Here is a 6,923-nt window from a genome sequence, read left to right as displayed (position 1 = left end):
CTGTGAGAGGAGTCTAGGCTCGCGATGTAAAATTCTAGTTCACCCTACTACCCTACCATATGACTCCTTTTTTAGTCCTTCCTGATGTATGCTAGCATAAAAAATTTTGAAAAGGCATTTTTTTTAATTGGCTAAACGGAAACTTTGCAAACATGGTTTCTATAAATTAAAAAAAATAGATAGATAAAATAATCCTATACAGTATAATTCATTTCATATTCATTTCAACTATATCCTCCTAGATTTCAAATCGAGTATCTCTATGCAATTTTTCATTGATGTGGTCTGTTTATAAATATCTCATTCTGAAGTGGTTTTTCTTTCAAACTCTTTCAGTTATGCAAGGTGAGTTTCGCCATTCACAACACGTTTTCAAAATGCATTCAATGGCCGGCGGAAGCGGAAGCAGAAACGCAAAAGTAAAATGAGCCAAGGCTTAACGACATGTATGTTGTCAAGCTAAAGCAAGTCGGTTTCTAATTCCCAAATGTCAACTGTCGTTCGTTTTATTGGGGTTTCACAAAACCAGCAGCAACCTGTATAATAATTTTAACGGAGGAGACACATGGATAAATTCAAAAACTGTATCCCAGAAAGGTTTTCCTGGGTTTATTGTCTTTCTTCAACGGTTGTCAAAAGTGCCAAGTGACAATCAAATTACAAACCCATTGTCTGCTAAATTGATCGTCAAATCATAACAATAGGTGATTTCTTTTGTTTCAACATTTCCCAAAACTGACAACTATATATATTGGGACCATTTAAGGTGAACTAAGAAATGGTTTAGAGTGGATTAATGGTATAACTGTTAAAAATACAGGCAGTGCTAGTTCCTTTGGAACGTATTGGTTACTAGATCCTTATCATTACTACATTTTGTATAAAACTAAAACTACAAAAATAGCAAACACTCAGTATCTGGAACTATGGGTAACGGTACACTGAAGAGCATAGAGATTTAAGGTTCAGCCAGGTGTTGAATGCATTCAGCAAATCAGCTTGAAAAGCCAATCCTGTTCTCGTTACATGCAGTTGGACACACCTTTGTGACGTTGGCATAATCAGTAACCTTTCATAAAAGAAACTGGTATCGTCTAGCTACATAAGAAATCGCCTATTTTCTCTGCTTTTAAACCATCGTTCATGAGTCAAGACATGGACAACAAAAGGAATAGTCTTAAGAGACTTTCATTCCTTGTTGAGAAAAAGTATTTTGATACTTTGCCAAGTGCTATTACCGATGTCGCCTGTGTCCAACTGCCAACTTGAAATCATTAGGGAGTAGGACTAGGCGCGAGATTTTCGAATCATGGGCTACGTCGAGCGAGAGAGACATTTTCGAGATGAAAGGAAACGTGGTCTTCGAAATCCATCACAGAAATGAGGAACGGTCGGTACTCTCTGCTTCCAGAGAGACTTTACTGAAATTCCGACTCAGTCTCTGTAGTCCGGACTCAGAGATAGAACAATTTAGCAGAGAGTGAGAGTGTTCGAAGACAAAATGCGCCGCCGTGTGACGGGAATATCAACTAAGAAGAGAAAAGAGATTTCTTGACTTTCAGTTTGTGATCGACTATCAAAGTTCGCGGTGTACCAGAGTCCCCCTTGACTGTGCGCTTCTCGGCTGGGGCTGTAGTTCTAAGCTTCTTGCTCAAAGTCTTAAAACTCTTAAATAAGTGGATTGTGAAAGGTTACTTGTGGAGAAGTACTTGGAACCGTCATTGGAGACACGAGCTTGGACTGAGAAATTTATGGTGAGTTAAAAAGGTTTTCTTGAACTTATAAGTTTTATTGGATCATAAGGGGTAATATTGCAATGGTGTCAATTTTTAAAACAATGCCTGATAAAATACTTAGTTTAATTGTTAGTTCTTTTAAAATGCCTATTTCGAAATTTTCCAAGAACTTATCATATCATTATGCCAAACCACACAAATTTTGTTGTATTAGTTATGTACATGGTGTTTCTGATAAGTGTGCCATAAATTGAAAAGTGTGTTCTTAGGGTCGAACTGAGTGAAAAGTGTCGAAAAACATGGGGTCTGCAACATTTAGTTACGGCGATATGGGCTGGCAAACATTTATTGGCCCCTAAAACAAGGAAATAGCCACACACATATGGAATATGTAGCTTAAGTTAACCAGCGTACGCCCACTTCTACCCTTTAACAGTACACTTTCCCAAGGTTAAGTTCAACAAAGTTCTTCGATTGAAGCCTATAAAAAGCTAATATATCTTGCTCCACACGTGTTATTATACTTCTTAGTTTTAGGGGCTAATCAAAGTTTAGGAGCCCGTATCTCCGTAAATAAATGTTGTAGACCCCATTTGCTTCGACACTTTCCATTCAGTATGACCCAAAAACCACACCCTTTAATTGATAAAATATTTATTACAAACACTTTGTATATACGTGGGATTAAACGGCGTTAATCAAAACAAAGCTATTGATGAAAATCCCCTTTTAATTTATTCATGGTACCATAATTAAAATGAGGGGTTATTCGATTAATACAGCCCCAACAAGTGGGAATTCCCACGCATATACTTGTCCACGAGCAATATTTTAGAAACCCTCACAGTCCCTGTTTTTCAACGTTCACTTCCTACTCGGTCATATCGCTTCCCTCATGGAGATTCTTTCTAATCCCTTCACTTCATCGTACATCCGTTTCGTAACTCCTACTTCCGGTGCCACAGGCTGCCCATTACGAATTTAACTCAGCTGCGAATTGTTTAAAATTTAATTTTAAATTTTGAACAATTTTTTTTAATCTGAAATCCGTAGGGACACACGTAAGCTTCGAGGTAATTTCAAAAGGGTATGAATTTGTTTACTTCGCAATGTTCTGGAAAGTTAACAATTTGTTCATACACCCATTACCCCTGGGGAAATCAACCTTGTAATTAAGTTTCACAGACCAGAGATGCAACGTAAATAGGAATTTTGCACTTCTAGTAATGATTCTAATTCCAACGGTGTAGGTACTGTTAAGTTGATTTTGCTAATGCGATTTAAAGTCTCTTCGTTAGAAATTAGAATCCCATTCTGGGTTTCAATTAAACTCGTAAATTCATTGTGGGAATGTGTTTATTGACTTAAAATCATCAAATATTTCTGAAAGAAGAAAAAAATTATTCTTAACTATCACCATAAGTTTATAATATATGTTCACCATAAGTTTTTCACTGGTTACAAACTGGAGCTTGTCATGAAGTGACGCAGGTCATAGATTCGAGGTAAAGCGACTCCTGGTGAGGCGCTGTCAAAGACTAAGTCAAGAAGTGATATCTAGTTTATTAGGGAGAAGGTATAAATTCGCGCCACATTTCTAGCTTTATCTCCAGTCCAAACGTATAGTAGGTCCGGAGTTAATCCCCGCCTCTAAATTACAACCAGCATCTCATTGGTTCTTAAAAACCTCACGTCAGCGCGACGCGAATGACGAACATTACGTATTTTCCGACTGAGGAGAGGCGAAATAGCCCGGCCTCCTTTTACGTCCCCCCTTTTATTTTGAAAGGGGGATTGGGACTATGGCGCGCGAATACTTAGGCATCTTATACATTTTCCCTAATAAACTAGGTATCACCTTTTGCTTAGTACAAACTAAATAGGAAAGATGGACCCCAAAAACCGAGTGTAGTCAATTCTCGCGTCGTTCTCCTCGAACTAGCTCTCAATAATATGTCTCTATCAATACGAAGTATGGGTAGAATTATACTTAATGGAACATATCTTATAAACTAATGCTATCACTCACTACCAATCAGAACTCTTTTGAGAACCACATTTAAATCGTCTTTATTCTTCAAATCTTTGTTAGGTTTTTAATTTGGTGAATCTAAAAGAGATGTTAGAAAAAGTCATTTTTAATTTCAACATGCCAACCAAGCTTTGTTTCTACGGTTTTTGGCATATACGCAAAATACGTTAAACTTTTTCTGTTGGCAGTTCAAGAAAGAAAACACAAGCTTCTTTTTGTTTGTCGTGCCAAACTTAAGATTTTTTAGGACTGTGCCCTTGAAATTCTAGAATGTAAAGCCGCTGGTAAAGCCTAAAATGTTCAGTCGGTACCTGTCAGAAAATGTTTTTGGTTACTTTTCAGGCCCCTGACGGTATATTCAAATCAAAAACGGTAAGTCCGTCTGTCGGTTACAGTAAACCAGGATAATAAATGTCACAGTCAAATCAGTTGAAATGTACGGGCATTTTTTAATAGGTATTTTTTAGACTAGAAAAATATTTTTTAGTAACTGAAAAAGTTTCAGCTTTTTGATGTGCAGTTAAGTCAGGACTATAATAGATATAAACAGAAGAATATAACGCTTCTGTTCGAGAGAAGTGTACCACACAAAGCGGGGGTGATTCTTCCCAACATCCCTTATCATTAATTATATCAAGGTTACTAAACCGAATCATGCACATACGCGATAAATACTTCCCTCATCATTACTATATCTATTAGCGCTGCTTAACTAATTGCCAAGGCGCGTGCATGCGCTTGTGCGTTTTTGTCCCATGTCAAGACAATCTAGGTTTGTGGGTTGATTGCTGAGGATCTAGTACCACCAAACAGTTATAGAATTCACCCTAGCACGGCGCGATGCCCATCTGAAGTTTGATGATATAAATAAATTTTTATACTACTGAAAATGTTTTACCCTCATATTAGCTAATATATGAGCTCTTCAATAGCCAGCATCCGAGAGTGTTTCGTTTGGTTAAGGTCTTTAACGAAATATATAATTTATTTACACGAGGTCAACCACACCGTCCGGCTGTGGTAAAGTTAGAAAACTTTACGTTGGAGTCGTTTGCTAGGAGGTGGATTGCTTCCACTCTCTTATCCTTGGGTAAACCGCAAAGCCTCAATAGGGATGCGGACTGGGAAATATTTTTGCTGCAACTCTTTAACGCGGGACTCCCCAACTTAGTTGATGAGGCGTTACGGCAGCTTTTAGATAAGACCCAATCCTTTTAGCACCTAATTTACTGGAAGGAAATGAAGATAAAGGTTGCTCGAATCTTTGATTTGCTCTCGTGACTTTTTCTCTCAAATTAACCAACCTTTTACGGTTTATCTCATTTCGTTCCTGTACAAGATTATTTTAAGTATAGTTTATTTAAGCTTGGTTCTTCAATTTAATTTATCTTGGTAAATGTCCATGATTAATTTCTAGTTTCGAAGCTCCCTGGATTAAAAGAAAAGTCTTATTAAGATAGGTGTTGCTTAATCATTCTGGCAATAGCCCTGTTGCATTGCATTTTGCTTTAACGGTAGTAACTTAGGTACAGATTTAATTTTAGAAGTAGGAATGGAGAACAGTTAGTGTTTACTTCAGTCCGACTCATAGCCCAGTATAGAGCTCCTCCCTCCAACACGTAACGAAAATTTTAAATTATCTTATTGGCTCACTTAAACTACGTTTCGATGACGTTGCAGACGGGGACGGTGAATAATACGCAGTTCCTTTTACCTCTGTCGCTATGACCCGCGTCTTCTTTCATACCCCCCCCCCACGTCTCGTGGAAGGGGGTCCGCGACTTTGACGTGCGCCCAGATTACTCTGTTCTCCATTCCTACCTCTAAAATTACATCTATCCCTGATATAACTAATAAGACAAAATTTGTGGGGCTTGGCATATTGATAAGTTCTTGGAAAATGTCGAAATAGGCATTTCAAAATCAACATACATGAGCTCTATGAGGAAAATCGTCGTTTGTCACACTGCCTAACAGTCCTTTTAAATATAAATTGTAAATTAATACGTTATTAATTGGTAAATTTTTTTGTTCACGCCGTTATTTCAAGGGTATCATCAAATTACAATTTTTCCCCTGAAGTTTATTATAAAAAACCTTTGAAAACATCACTATGAATAGCTTGCTATTATAAGGCTTTATTCGTTTGGCGTCAAACAAACTACGTCATATCATTAAGAGTAGCGCTTCAATAAATCTTAACTTAGTACGAAACGTATTATAAATCTCCCTTAAATTCTGTTGACATAAGTGCGTTTTAAACTGAAATTAAAAATTTTTCTATGTAAATAAACTAAGAAAACAATGTTTTCAATGTAAAAATTTTAACAAATGAACCAAAAATGTTATTCACTCAAGTTACGTCGTCCCAAACTGTATGAATGTATTAAGTTTTACCCTCAAATATTCGTTGTTATAAACACCACGAGGTTTTCGGCAACAGTTGCATTCAAATCAATTAAAGCGCTTTGATTGGTCGCCTAGATATATATATATATATATATATATATATATATATATATATATATATATATATATTGTGAAATTCACTCATTTACCTTTAGCATAAGTTCGTAAGATATGTTTCATAAGTTTGTCACTGGTTACTTAGAGCTTGTCATAAAGTGACGTAGGTAAACGTCATAGACTATCGTAAAGCGACGCCTTACTTATGGAACATATTATATAAACTTATGCCTTAGTCATAGATGCTCCCTAAGGAAACCTATTTAGTCTCCCGCCAACTTGGAAAATGGCCACCATATAAGTTACAATAAAACTTCCTTATGCCATAAATATATTAATCATGCTAATTATATCTTTTAATTGGCACACTTCTACCATCTACTTGATAAAGGCACATTAATGTTCTTAGATTGAAGGCTATTGAAATTGTCTAAACAAGATGGTCAAGCTGATATGTCTTACTCCCCATGTGTGTCAATTTCCTTGTTTTAGGGGACAATCAATGTTTGGGGGCCAGTAGCTTCGTAACTAAAGGTTTTAGACGCCACGTTATTGGGCACTTTTCACTCAGTCTGACCCGAAGAACACGCCCTTACATTTGTGGCATACTTATCAATAACACCCTGTATATTTAGTACAACTACAATCACTAGGTTTTGGAATTAATTTTATTACTTATTTTAATACAA

The 6,923-nt window shown here is 36.6% G+C and overlaps 1 protein-coding gene across 1 annotated transcript in view; it reads left to right on the top strand.

Moving 5' to 3' along the window:
- Nucleotides 1-1,096: 1,096 nt before the first annotated feature.
- LOC149616043 (neuropeptides capa receptor-like) overlaps nucleotides 1,097-6,923 on the top strand; it is a 61,846-nt gene continuing 56,019 nt past the window's right edge. The window contains exon 1 of the mRNA XM_089856229.1: nucleotides 1,097-1,754. The gene's annotated coding sequence lies outside the window, so the exon portion shown is untranslated. The remainder of the gene's footprint in view (nucleotides 1,755-6,923) is intronic.

Source organism: Phalangium opilio, unplaced genomic scaffold, assembly GCF_054372755.1.
Source record: "Phalangium opilio isolate 3A_F unplaced genomic scaffold, DU_Popi_V2 ptg000217l_1, whole genome shotgun sequence".
NCBI classification, from domain to species: Eukaryota; Metazoa; Arthropoda; class Arachnida; order Opiliones; family Phalangiidae; genus Phalangium; species Phalangium opilio.
The sequence above is the reverse complement of the archived record's forward strand: the minus strand, read 5'-3'. Positions and strand labels throughout refer to the sequence as shown.